The sequence below is a fragment of the Protopterus annectens genome, chromosome 10.part0, assembly GCF_019279795.1.
Source record: "Protopterus annectens isolate FY-2018-M chromosome 10.part0, PAN1.0, whole genome shotgun sequence".
Classification (NCBI taxonomy): Eukaryota; Metazoa; Chordata; order Ceratodontiformes; family Protopteridae; genus Protopterus; species Protopterus annectens.
In genome coordinates this window covers 1,470,102,335-1,470,116,342 of record NC_056744.1, presented here as the reverse complement: position 1 = coordinate 1,470,116,342, position 14,008 = coordinate 1,470,102,335, and the positions used below count along the sequence as shown (strand labels likewise).

Genomic DNA, 14,008 nt, shown 5'->3' with positions numbered 1-14,008 from the left:
AGTAGTGTGAACGATTTTGCCCTCATCCATTGCTTTGGTGACCTTCTCAAAGAAGTCTACCAGGTTGAGTAGACATGATCTGCCCTTGATGAAACCAAACTGGGTTTGGTCCAGTGTCTGGAGATTTGTTATATGATTTTTTCCATGGTTTTACATATAAGACTAGTGAGACTTATGGGTCTTTAGTTTTCAGGGTCTGTACATGACCCACCTTTGTGCACAGGGATGACTGTTGCATTTTTCCATTCATGAGGCACGAAACCTGGTTGGAGGCTACAGTTAAACAGTATTTCCAGAGGCCCTGATAGGTCATGTTTCATGGTATTTAGAAGGCATCCTGAGATATTGTCTGGGCCCATTGATGCAGTGTTCTTGGTCTTACAAAGAGCATTAAAGACCTGTTCCCTAGTGATAGTAGGGGAGTTATATTTGATGATATTTCCTGAAGGAAGGTTGAGGGGGAAAGGGGAGTAAAGGTGGAGCTGAATTTATCAGCCAGGTGGTTTACTGTATCTTTTGGCTCAATATAGGTGGCTCCATTACAATGAGCTCTGCACACAATTGTGTATAGCCTTTGAGGTTGTGGACATAGCTAAAGAATGCTTTGTGGTTGTCCTTGGCCTGGGAGGCCAACATTACCTCAAATTTGGCTTTGGTAGACTTTATTTATTCTCTGAGTTGTTTGTTTAGTTTGATAACAGTGCTTTTATCCTGCTGGGTGCTGCACCTCCTAATTTTTGCCATGATTTTCTCCCTCTTGATATATAGCCAATTGATTCTGTGATTCCACCAGGGTGGCTTTTTTGAGTTAATGCTGTACTTTTTCCTGGTAGGTAGAGCTGCCTCTTTGTAGCTATTGACATGCTTGCACAGGGTTTCTGTGAACAGTTCTGCATAGGCAGAAGTGTTCACAGGGTTTATGGGGACCTGAAATTTGGCCAGGTACTCACTTAATAGCAGGAGGTTAGCCTTAGAATAGTTCCTGAATATTCCAGGTTTAGCTTGTGGTACAGGTTTTATTTTTACTTCAAAGGAGACCATTTTGTGGTATGACCTTACCAGGGAAGGCATTACAGTAGGGGGTGTGCAGCAGTCTCCCATATTATTGAGGACCAGATCCAGTATGGTTGCACCCCTGGTTGGTGTATTGACTGTCTGGTCCAGGGAGTCTGTGTTTACAAACTCCAGGAATCTGTGTGCCTGTGCATTTTGTGTTGTATAGGATTCCCAGTTAATAGTGAGGTAATTAAAGTCACCCATGAATATGGCATTGAGTTAGATGGTTAGTGTTTCTAATAAGTTTAAATAGATGGTATGGGTTTCATGGGTCAAAGATTGGTACCTGTAGCTTGCAAGGAAGTGGTATTGGATTTTACCTATGGTGATTTGAACATGGAGCAATTCAAGTGAATTGTCCTGTTTGCCCAGCCTTGAAGAATATTTATTTTTGATGTAGAGACGCCTCCACTTTTAGTCCCTGCCTGTGAAGTAGCTGGCCTAAATGTGTGGAAGGCATTATAACCTTGCAGTGTTGGTGAGCTCTCTGTGGCTTTAAACCATGTGTCAGTGACCGCACAGACATCAGCATTCTCTGGGGTAAAGAAAGCTTATAGGGAGTGGAGTTTTTTGTTTAGACTTCTAGCACTGAGCAGTAATACCTTTAAATTTTCTTGGTTTTGATTTGCTATGTCAGAAGTACTTTCAGTTTGGCATTGCCTAAAAAAGGCACTATGGGGGAAGACAATGTTTTAGCTAATATTCAAAAGCCTAGAGAGGAGAGGTACATACCATCCCTGGCAAAGCAGCCTGGTCTGTTGACCATCTCCTTCCATGCTGACAAATATTGCACCTTAGAATGACACCAGAAACTAAGCCAGTTATTAAAGTCAATCATCTTTTGTTCGTATTGTGGTAGCATCCTTCGTGAAGGTAAAATGCTGCTCAATGCTAGGCTCATACCAGCTTGAGACACATATTCGGAGAGCTCCATGATGTCTCTCTTCATATAGTTTCGGGAGGTATGTCTCAGGTCATTTACTCCCACATGGACTATGACTGAGTCATATTGGTAATTGTGGTCCAATGACCTAAATGCATAATGTGGCATATCCTAGCCCCTGATAAGCAACTGACCGTAACTTTCTCCTTACTCAGCCTGGTGAGAGGGACATCAGTGTGTCTCACGATGGAGTCTCCAATGGCTAGAATGTTGGATTGTGTGGTGACTTGCCTTATGGGCTTAGAGGTAGAGGCTCCATGAAATGTAGCTGTATGTGGTGATGTGGGTGTTGTTTTGAAAGAGCGTATTTGGGGCTGCTGAGGATATTTGTTATATGTACTTCATCTAGGAGGTCTTTGTGGTTTAGGAAGGTTACATGTAAGTGCCTCAGCATATGCGGGTCTATAGATCTGCTTTGAATTGTGCGTGATGGGTGCAGCTTGTGTGCATCTCATCCTTATTAACATTAGGAGTATTTTTATGTGAGAACTTTGCCATCAGTGATATTGTGTAAATACATCTCTCACATACCATATCAGTGTGTTTGAGAATTAACTGGTTGTCAGTAAACATGAGGCAATTTCTGCATTGCCTCAAGATGTCCATATCCACCAAGCTGGTAACAGAAACAGTAGGAAAGTTCTTTTCCATGGCAATAGACCCTTTTTTATTGATTAGACAGTTGGAGTGAGAATATCAATCAGTGTCAGGAGTATCCGGTTTGCAACTGTGTGGACAGTGCTTGTCACTGCAAACAAGTTGTCCTATGTGCAGCTAGGTATTGGAGAAATTCCAGTTGTGGAATGAATGAAATGAATGGCTACTGCCTGGCTACTACTAATGCTGGTCTCAGCACAGCTTCACTCTGTTGGGATACAATACTCCTTTGTTTCTTCTCTCACCAGAAAAAAAAAGCACCAATCGGGTTGGTGATCCACAGTCTTGTCCCAAATGATGCAATGCTGTGTAGGCTTGTAGCTTTTTTCCTGGTAGATGCCTCAAATAGCAACCAAATGACAAAAACAGCAGCAGTGGGTTCAGGTACAAAAGCCGACTCAGTTTATCCAGGAATTTATTCAGTAAAACACACGAAAGGTGTAGTCACATAAAAATCCAAAAGGTATAAACAGTATTCAAAGAGCTTTCATCTCTGATGAATCAGAGACTTTTTCAGGGACCCTTCCTAATCTTAATCCTAACCTTCCCAATGATAGGCATTATTAAAGCAAGGGGTCCCTTTGGTGAGCTCATAGTAATGGCAGCCACCTGGAGAGATCTGTCAGAAGGTATAGCAGTTGTCCATCTGCCCACCACCAGGCATCGCCTTCTGCAAGCCAGAGACTACACCATACAGACGTGCGCCAGACTAGGTATCACTACAAATTTCGAAAAATCTGCTTTGTTGCCTTGTCAGTCTATCACCTTTATAGGTGCAAACTTAAATACAAAAGACAGGTCAGCCAGCCTTCCACCAGACAGGGTGTCAGTCATTTGGCAGCATGTCCAGGTCTTGTTAGGTTGCAAGAGAATTCAAGCCAGGTTCGTCCTTCAAACCCTGGGTCTCATGGCAGCAGCAGTCATACTCGTCCCTCTGGCCCGTTTTCACATGAGAATCCTCCAATGGCTTCTTTTCACCCAGTGGTCCTTCCAGCAGTTTCCCATGGCTCACATGATTATCATCACAGGAGCATGCAAGAAGCACCTTGCGTGGTGGATTGTCTAGTGCCCCTGGGCAGACCATTTTATTTTTACTTCAAAGGAGACCATTTTGTGGTATGACCTTACCAGGGAAGGCATTACAGTAGGGGGTGTGCAGCAGTCTCCCATATTATTGAGGACCAGATCCAGAATGGTTGCACCCCTGGTTGGTGTATTGACTGTCTGGTCCAGGGAGTCTGTGTTTACAAACTCCAGGAATCTGTGTGCCTGTGCATTTTGTGTTGTATAGGATTCCCAGTTAATAGTGAGGTAATTAAAGTCACCCATGAATATGGCATTGAGTTGGATGGTTAGTGTTTCTAATAAGTTTAAATAGATGGTATGGGTTTCATGGGTCAAAGATTGGTACCTGTAGCTTGCAAGGAAGTGGTATTGGATTTTACCTATGGTGATTTGAACATGGAGCAATTAAAGTGAATTGTCCTGTTTGCCCAGCCTTGAAGAATATTTATTTTTGATGTAGAGACGCCTCCACTTTTAGTCCCTGCCTGTGAAGTAGCTGGCCTAAATGTGTGGAAGGCATTATAACCTTGCAGTGTTGGTGTGCTCTCCGTGGCTTTAAACCATGTGTCAGTGACCGCACAGACATCAGCATTCTCTGGGGTAAAGAAAGCTTATAGGGAGTGGAGTTTTTTGTTTAGACTTCTAGCACTGAGCAGTAATACCTTTAAATTTTCTTGTTTTTGATTTGCTATGTCAGAAGTACTTTTTGGCATTGCCTAAAAAAGGCACTATGGGGGAAGACAATGTTTTAGCTAATATTCAAAAGCCTAGAGAGGAGAGGTACATACCATCCTTGGCAAAGCAGCCTGGTCTGTTGACCATCTCCTTCCATGCTGACAAATATTGCACCTTAGAATGACACCAGAAACTAAGCCAGTTATTAAAGTCAATCATCTTTTGTTTGTATTGTGGTAGCATCCTTCGTGAAGGTAAAATGCTGCTCAATGCTCATACCAGCTTGAGACACATATTCGGAGAGCTCCATGATGTCTCTCTTCATATAGTTTCGGGAGGTATGTCTCAGGTCATTTACTCCCACATGGACTATGACTGAGTCATATTGGTAATTGCGGTCCAATGACCTAAATGCATAATGTGGCATATTCTAGCCCCTGATAAGCAACTGACCGTAACTTTCTCCTTACTCAGCCTGGTGAGAGGGACATCAGTGTGTCTCACGATGGAGTCTCCAATGACTAGAATGTTGGATTGTGTGGTGACTTGCCTTATGGGCTTAGAGGTAGAGGCTCCATGAAATGTAGCTGTATGTGGTGATGTGGGTGTTGTTTTGAAAGAGCGTATTTGGGGCTGCTGAGGATATTTATTATATGTACTTCATCTAGGAGGTCTTTGTGGTTTAGGAAGGTTACATGTAAGTGCCTCAGCATATGCGGGTCTATAGATCTGCTTTGAATTGTGCGTGATGGGTGCAGCTTGTGTGCATCTCATCCTTATTAACATTAGGAGTATTTTTATGTGAGAACTTTGCCATCAGTGATATTGTGTAAATACATCTCTCACATACCATATCAGTGTGTTTGAGAATTAACTGGTTGTCAGTAAACATGAGGCAATTTCTGCATTGCCTCAAGATGTCCATATCCACCAAGCTGGTAACAGAAACAGTAGGAAAGTTCTTTTCCATGGCAATAGACCCTTTTTTATTGATTAGACAGTTGGAGTGAGAATATCAATCAGTGTCAGGAGTATCCGGTTTGCAACTGTGTGGACAGTGCTTGTCACTGCAAACAAGTTGTCCTATGTGCAGCTAGGTATTGGAGAAATTCCAGTTGTGCTTTTGCAGGAAAAATGTTACTCTAGGTGTCTGAGTCTGTGCATAGCACTGCCAAAAAACTGAGGGGAAACTGATACTTAAACCCTGAAAATTTAAGGATGAAGTATTTAGGCAGATATTCTGCAGTTAGAAACAAATCAAGCAGTACTTACTGAAAACAAATAATTAGCTTGTCAAGAATGATGAAAAGAGGGGAGTCTCATGAATCGCTACTGCCTGGCTACTACTAATGCTGGTCTCAGCACAGCTTCACTCTGTTGGGATACAATACTCCTTTGTTTCTTCTCTCACCAGAAGCAAAATGTTAGCACCAATCCCAAGAAGAGAAGCAGGCCACAGCCTGGTTGGTGATCCACAGTCTTGTCCCAAATGATGCAATGCTGTGTAGGCTTGTAGCTTTTTTCCTGGTAGATGCCTCAAATAGCAACCAAATGACAAAAACAGCAGCAGTGGGTTCAGGTACAAAAGCCGACTCACAGTTTATCCAGGAATTTATTCAGTAAAACGCACGAAAGGTGTAGTCACATAAAAATCCAAAAGGTATAAACAGTATTCAAAGAGCTTTTGTCTCTGATGAATCAGAGACTTTTTCAGGGACCGTTCCTAATCTTAATCCTAACCTTCCCAGTGATAGGCATTATTAAAGCAAGGGGTCCCTTTGGTGAGCTCATAGTAATGGCAGCCACCTGGAGAGATCTGTCAGAAGGTATAGCAGTTGTCCATCTGCCAAAGAAGGATTCTCATGCAAAGGCCAGAATGGGAAAGTGTGTCTACACCTCAAGCACATTTGCTAGGAGAGTACTGAACTGTATCATTTATTTGAACTCCTTCCAAAGAGACTTTAGCAACGAAGGTTTTGTACTCTTTGAGAAAAAGCTAGGCACTCTTCTGTCCAGTAAGCTAGTCGAGACTCATGTGGTGACAGTGTTGAATATTGCACAATGTAGCCAATGGAACAGCAAGAGAGGTGTCATGCCTGACTCCACATTTGTCACTTCGTCGATAACGTGAAGGCATCATTCACCAGGGCCCCTTATGATGGATTCTCCTTGTTTGATGGCAAAAAAGGAAAAGTCCCCATACCAAAACTCAAAACCAAAATAAGAGCACTAGACAGCCGTTGACCTGAAAATAATTTATTTATGACACAGCAAACCAAAATTAAAACTTTAACGCTGGAGAATCAAACAGTATGTTTTCGTCCGCAACTTCGTCAGAATGCAACCCAACAAACAATTCAAACCTTAAATAAGGTTTCCAATTACATTGATTGCATGCAAGTAATCCCACAGGAAACCAATTAACATTGTTTAGTGACACATAAATAAGTATTAATAAATATAAAATATATACTTTATATGCAGTATAAGTTTTGTATGACTAAGATGCAAAAATGCACCATAAATAAACCTGTGATGAATAATAAACTTCTATTTGTTATTTAATCAAGCAAATACATGACATACTCAAATCTACAAGCCTATTAAAATACCAATGTGTACAATTGTGTATTGAGATATAAATAAATAAACAAATGCGGGTCTGTCATGAAAATCTGATGAATACCTTAAAGCATTGTCATTTCTTACTTAAAAACTGTAAAATCTTATTAACAAGTCATGTTAAGAAATAGAAAAACAACACTATAAAAATGTATATAAATAATTAATTAATTAATTAAATAAATAAGTAAATAAATAAATGTGTGGATATATGGCACCTAGTATGTATAAGTATGAATAGAAGTTTTTTTTTTTTTTTAAAATATATGTGAAAAAACATCCTCAAGGAAACATAAAGTGTAGTTAGGCATAGCATCTATAATTTGGAAGCCCGTAACTTTAAAACTGGTGCCAGGGATATCATATCATTTAAACCGGGCCATTTGTTGGCTTCTAAAATCAACTGCCAATAAAACTCACGGTATCCCAATTGTGTTTCCCATGGCCCCCCTCTGGCATACTTCTGGACCACATCTATGACAAAAAATGTAAATAATGTGTGTCCACTAACCTCACTTTGTTTAAGTAATGCATTCTTTGCATTACCCTTTTTAATGTCATATAGATGTTCATAAATCCTACGCCTTAAACACCTCTCAGTTTTCCCCACACAGAAATATTCACAGTTCTCACATGTCACAAGGTATACTACCCCTTTTGTTTCGCAATTGCTATAAACTGTTGCTAAAATATTTTTATTACGACAGGTAATGTACACCTCTGATTTGTTAAGTATATGGGGACACTCCACATTTGTAGGTTCCTGCTCTTTTAACTTTCCTTTTACCTCCACCATTGCTTTCTAAAATATTTTTTATATTTCTTCCTTTCCTATAAACAAATCTGATAGGTACATCAACATGGAGGTCCAAATCCGATAGGGCATTAAATCTCCCCCATTCATCCTTAAGGGATTCTGTAATCGCATTACTGTCCCCATTATAATCGAGCACGGAAATATTTTCGTACCCAATATTCTTACTTGTAGTCACTTCTTCACCTGTTTTAGCCTCTTCAATACCTAGTATAGGTGCAAATCTGTCATGCCTGTGTGAAAACACTTCCTCAGTAGTTTGCCTAATCATGCAAGCAGGATAGCCCCTTTCCAGAAACATATTCTCCAACAAATTCACTTCCCTTGAGAAATCTGAGTCATCTGAGGTCATTCTTCTGCCTCTAACAAGCTGACCTTTAACAATACTCTTCTTTTGGGCAAATTGGTGCGCACTATTGAAGTGAAGGAATGAATTGCAATAAGTGTCTTTTCTGAAAACCTCTGATTTAAACGTTTTATTCTCCTTGACTTTAGTAATTTTTACATCTAAATAATCAATAGAATCAAATCCACATTTATAAGTGAATTCCATAAACTTGGTAGTGGAAGCAATGTATTGCATAAATTCAGCCAATTTATCCATCCCTCTTGTCCAAAAACTACAGATATCATCCAGAAACCGACAATACAAAACCCAATTTTCTTTGTATATGGAATGAAATATATAATAATGTTCCCACCATGCAAGCACCAGGTTTGCATAGGTGGGTGTACACATTGCACCCATTGCCACTTCTTTTTCTTGACGGTAAAACTCTCCTTCAAAATAAAGGAAATTATTCTTTAGTACTACTTCCATCAGGGTATTGATCAAGTAAATGTCCCTATCATTGAACTTCCCGTGCTTCCTAAGACTCTCTTAAAAATTCCAACCCTTCAACATGAGGGATGGATGTGAACAGATCCACTACATCAATTGTTGCAAACATGACTTGGTCGGAGAACAAATCAATGTTAAGTTGTCTATCTCGCCTTCATTCTTGCTGGTTGGTTGGGTTCGGCTCCGACTCAGCCATCTTCTAAAGCTCGAGAGCTGCATACTGGCTCAAGGCCTCCCCATATCCCATGATGCCTGGCGCTAGATACCCAGATTTCATTTGCCGCTTCTGCTGCGAGGTTGTTCTATTGGCTCAGGTCGTATAAAGCTTTATAATTGTATTTTTTCAGTCATAAAACTGTTAGTTTTAGTCTAGAGTTTTTCCTTTTAGATAAATCTATTGCAGTGTAGCCTTTTCTTATCTGAATCCTTGTTTTTTTTTTTTTCCTGTCAGAAACTCGTTTTTAACTAGAGAGTTTCCTCTCCCCTTTCCACTTCCCTTTCTGACTGAAAGGTTTTTCCATTTAAGTTAGAGGATAACCTTACTTCTTAAAGGTTACCGTTTAAGTTCGAGGATAACCTTTTTCTCTCTATCTTTTTCCCCTTTAAAAAAAAAAAGTTTCCTTATTATCTCTGTTAGCTAGTTTAGTTAATAGTTTTTTGATATATCTGTTATTGTAGTTGGTTGTGGTAACTGTAGTGTATATTTTTTGTGGTTAGTTACCTTAACCTTTTTCTGTGTGTGTGTTTCCTTGTTCCTTGGTTTCTTTCAGGATGTCCAAGGATCCTAAGCTGTCCGGATTCAAGAAGTGTGACTCATGCTGTCAGAAGATGTCTCTGACAGATGGTCACACTTCTTGTGTTTATTGTCTGGGCTCTGTGCACCTGCAGGACTCTTGCTCCATTTGCCATGCATTCAGTCCAAGAGTCCTGCAGGAGCGCAAAAACAAATTGATCCTTAGAGGGTTACTTAAACCTGAAGATTCACCGGCTAAGGCTCAGCCAGTGAAATCTTCTAAAGCACCTAAATCGTCGGCTCCCAGTTCGGAACCGTCATTGGGTGAATCGGTACCTTCCTTCTCGGCTCCGGCTGGAACAGAGGCTCCTTCCTCCCAGTCGGCTCTGATATGTCCTTCGGAGCCTTCTGAGAGTCGAAAAAGGTCTAGGTCTCCCTCTCTGGAGTCGATACGCTCGGCTCCGAGATCACCTCTGCTCCAATCGGAGTGTAGTCATCGCTCATCCCACTCTTCTCGGTCCTCAAAACTTTCGGACCATGATTGAGAAAGAGTGGTCAGTAGACTGTTAAAATCGCAGGCCCTGGCTAAAATGTTGTCCAGACCCCATCAGGGGTCAGCTCCGTCCATGTCTGTCGATATTCTTCCTCTGACCCACCCTTTGAGCTCGGAGTCGGAGTTCGTTGGGGTTCGAGTCGTGGAACCGTCGGCTCAGATACCTTCTCCTTCGGTTCCGTCGTCAGCTCCGATCACTTCCATGGTTCCGTCCTTGGAGGGATCTGGGAGCCGTGACTCCCTTGTCGGCTCCGAGGGGGTGAGTAGCATCAGACCCTTGTCCGGCCCCGCTCTTCCCCTCGGAGCTTCAGCTCAGGTGAGTTCGGCTCCCACATCTGCATCAGAGCTGTCCCCCTCGGTGCGGAGAGGGATTCTGATTTCTTCTGAACCGGACCCCTCTCTGCATTCTGATAGGGATGCCTTTGAGGTGATGAGGAGTGTACTGGCCCCTGAGCCGGTGCCACGATCAACCCCATCGGCTCCTCCCCCTAGGGTGCCTGCCTCAGTCTCTGCTTTTCTTTCAGACCCCAAGCATGGGGATCCAGCACCCCTTTGTGTGTATCTTCCTCTTCCGAGGCCTCCCATGATCATTCAGAGGAGCCACCTCGCAAGAGGAAATATAAGAGGAAGCATGTTGACTCCCCTGAGTCTGTCACATCGGATACCAACTTAGAGGATTCGGAAGGGTCCCTGAGATCCCCCTCTGAAGATGTCTCCTTTTCAGACATCCTTGAGATGCTTAGGCAGAGGGGGAGCTGGTCTACCCTAAGCCCTTCCGAGGATGAGTCGGTATTCCTGGACGCATTTGAATCCCGACCTTCCACCTACTGGGTATCTCCGCCTTTTGACCCACTGATGTCTGTGGTGGCACGGAAGGCATGGACAGCTCCAGATACAGTGGAATCGACCCCCAGAAGGCCAGCTAAATTTATTACAGCACCACAGGACAAGCAATTTTTGACCAAAGGTGTCCCCTTTGATGCTATGGTGGTAGCGGCGGCCACGAAGAAGGAGTTGGCTGAAACTTCTTCATCTGTCCATCCCCCTAACAAGGAGTCTAGGATGATGGACAGATATGGGAAGCGGATGTTTTCTTCAGCGACTTTTTCCATGAAGTCTCTGAATTACTTGTGCCAATTTACCCATCTACAGAGAGATCTCCTTAAAGAGCTTGAAGATACCCTTCAAGATCCATCAGCTGAGGGGGCCCAGGCCAAGGTTGCCTCCCACCTGGCGACTCTTAACTCAGTGGTAAACTCCTCCATGAGGCTCATCTCTTATGCAGCCGATGGTGCGTGTAGAGCCACAGGCACAGGCATTGCTCTAAGGAGACACGCTTGGATACGGCTTTGTAACTTTGTGGAACCTTTCAGAGTGTCTTTCACCAACACCCCCTTTGATGGTTCCTCTCTCTTTGGATCACAGGTGAAGGACACCCTTACCAGGTGTGAGCAGGAAGGCAAAACTCTCTCTGCTGTAGATATCCATTTTTCCACTCCTTCCAGACCATATCCCAAGGGTCTGAAGAGTGGAAAGATGTGGTTCCAGAAATCCCAGGGAGCCTTGCCGGACACACGTGGTGAGTTTCCCTCCAGGGGCAGAGGAGGGAACAGTAACAGACGCCGCCCTCGTGGCAGAGGGGGACCACAAAATCAGGGCAGCAGAGAATCTTTCTCTGACAAGCCATTCCAGCTTCCCTGAAGGGTAGCCCTGCTGCTCACCTCTGGAGGCAGTCGGGGGAAGATTATCACTGTACCCATGAGCCTGGCAAGACATAACACAAGACAAGTGGGTACAGTCAGTTATATCCGGAGGCTACAAAATTCCCTTCGTTCGCACCCCATTCTTGCCAAAAAAGTCCCTTCCAGATGTTCCACCCAATCTAAGGGATCAAGCAACTCAGGAAATTTCAAAACTGCTAAGAAAAAGGGGCATCCAGCGAGTCCCAGCAGACCAGCAAGGATCTGGAACTTACTCAAGGTTCTTTTTGGTACCGAAAAAAACAGGGGACTGGAGACCCATTTTGGATCTCAGCAGACTAAACAGGTCTGTACAAACAACGAAGTTTCGGATGGTCACGCTACAGTCCATCTTACCCTTCCTGGGTCAGGACAATTGGATGTGCTCCATAGATCTTCAGGATGCGTACTACCACATCAAAATGGGCAAGTGCTCCAGAAGATTCCTGCACTACTGGCTGGGAGCCAGCCATTATCAGTTCAGAGCTCTGCCCTTTGGTCTCACCACAGCCCCCAGGGTGTTCACCAAATGTATGGCAGTAGTTACCGCTCACCTGAGACGGCAAGGATTCCAGGTGTTTCCGTATTTAGACGACTGGCTCCTCACCTCTACCACCAAGCATCGCCTTCTGCAAGCCAGAGACTACACCATACAGACGTGCGCCAGACTAGGTATCACTATAAATTTCGAAAAATCTGCTTTGTTGCCTTGTCAGTCTATCACCTTTATAGGTGCAAATTTAAATACAAAAGACAGGTCAGCCAGCCTTCCATCAGACAGGGTGTCAGTCATTCGGCAGCATGTCCAGGTCTTGTTAGGTTGCAAGAGAATTCAAGCCAGGTTCGTCCTTCAAACCCTGGGTCTCATGGCAGCAGTAGTCATACTCGTCCCTTTGGCCCGTTTTCACATGAGAATCCTCCAATGGCTTCTTTTCACCCAATGGTCCTTCCAGCAATTTCCCATGTCTCACATGATTATCATCACAGGAGCATGCAAGAAGCACCTTGCGGGGTGGATTGTCTCCTCATCAGTGCCCCTGGGCAGACCATTTGTACTTCCCCCTCCAGTTGCTACGGTAACCATGGACACCTCCCTGATTGGGTGGGGGGGTATTATCAGGGCAGAACAGTCCAAGGCACCTGGCAACCTCAGGTGTACCATCTGCACATAAATGTCTTGGAGATGAAGGCCGTGCTTTTAGCGTTGCAAGCTCTTCAGGACTGTCTTCCTACCGGGACAATTGCAATTCAAACAGACAATATGTCAGTTGTGTGGTACATCAGCAAGCAGGGTGGAACCAGGTCCTACCCACTATGTTGAGAAGCACTCAGACTCTGGCAGTGGGTGATCTCTTCCCAACGGTGTCTGACTGCAACGCATATCCCAGGGAAATCCAACGTCATAGCAGACAGGATGAGCAGAGCTATTCTCATGCCTCACGAGTGGTCTCTGAATCAAGCAGTAGCGGACCAAATCTTCCGCAAATGGGGGCAACCGTGCTGCAACCTCTTTGCCACCCCCTTCAACAACAAGTGCAGCAACTTCTTCTCTCTCCTTCCACATCCAGAGCATTCCCCCAGAGACTGTCTAGTCCACGATTGGCCCCAGGGACTTCTGTATGCATTCCCCCCTTTTCCCCTAATTCCCAAGCTGATACAGAAAGCTACCGTATTGGGTTGCAAAATGATCCTCATTGCACCGTACTGGCCTCGACAAATATGGTTCCCGTTCCTGCATCATTATCTTCTCGAGCAGCCTTGGACTCTGGACCCAGTTCCAGACCTTCTGATCCATCAATCGGGCGGGCTGCATCATTCCCTACAATCTCTCAAGCTCACGGCTCCACTTCCAACCCTAGCCATGCTTCCTGATATCTCCCAGTCGGTCGCACAAATCTACCACTAGAAAAGCTTACACTAGCAAGTGGAAATGTTTTTCTTCCTAGGCAGAGGCTAAGGGTGTAGATCCCTTTTCAGCCCCTGTTCACCACATCCTGGATTTTCTTGCGGAACTCTTTCATGCCGGGTCTGCTTCCGCTACAATTTGAGTGCAGTTAGCCGCAATTTCAAATTTTCACATTGGCTTTTTAGAGAGTAATGTAATGTCTCATAAGCTTTGCAAGGCCTTCCTCAAAGGAACCACTCTGCTCAGGCCTCCGGTGAGAGACCCTCCACCACCGTGGGATCTAAATTTGATTCTAGCCTCTCTAATTTTGCCCCCCTTTGAACCCGCTTCTTCTTGTTCATTGAAGTTTCTATCTTGGAAAACACTTTTTCTGGTAGCAATTACTTCAGCCAGAAGAGTTTCTG

The 14,008-nt window shown here is 43.7% G+C and overlaps 1 protein-coding gene across 1 annotated transcript in view; it reads left to right on the top strand.

Annotated features, from left to right (window-relative positions):
* Nucleotides 1-14,008, top strand: part of LOC122813657 (integrin alpha-X-like) — a 3,682,398-nt gene that overhangs the window by 931,251 nt on the left and 2,737,139 nt on the right. The gene's annotated exons all lie outside the window — the stretch shown is intronic.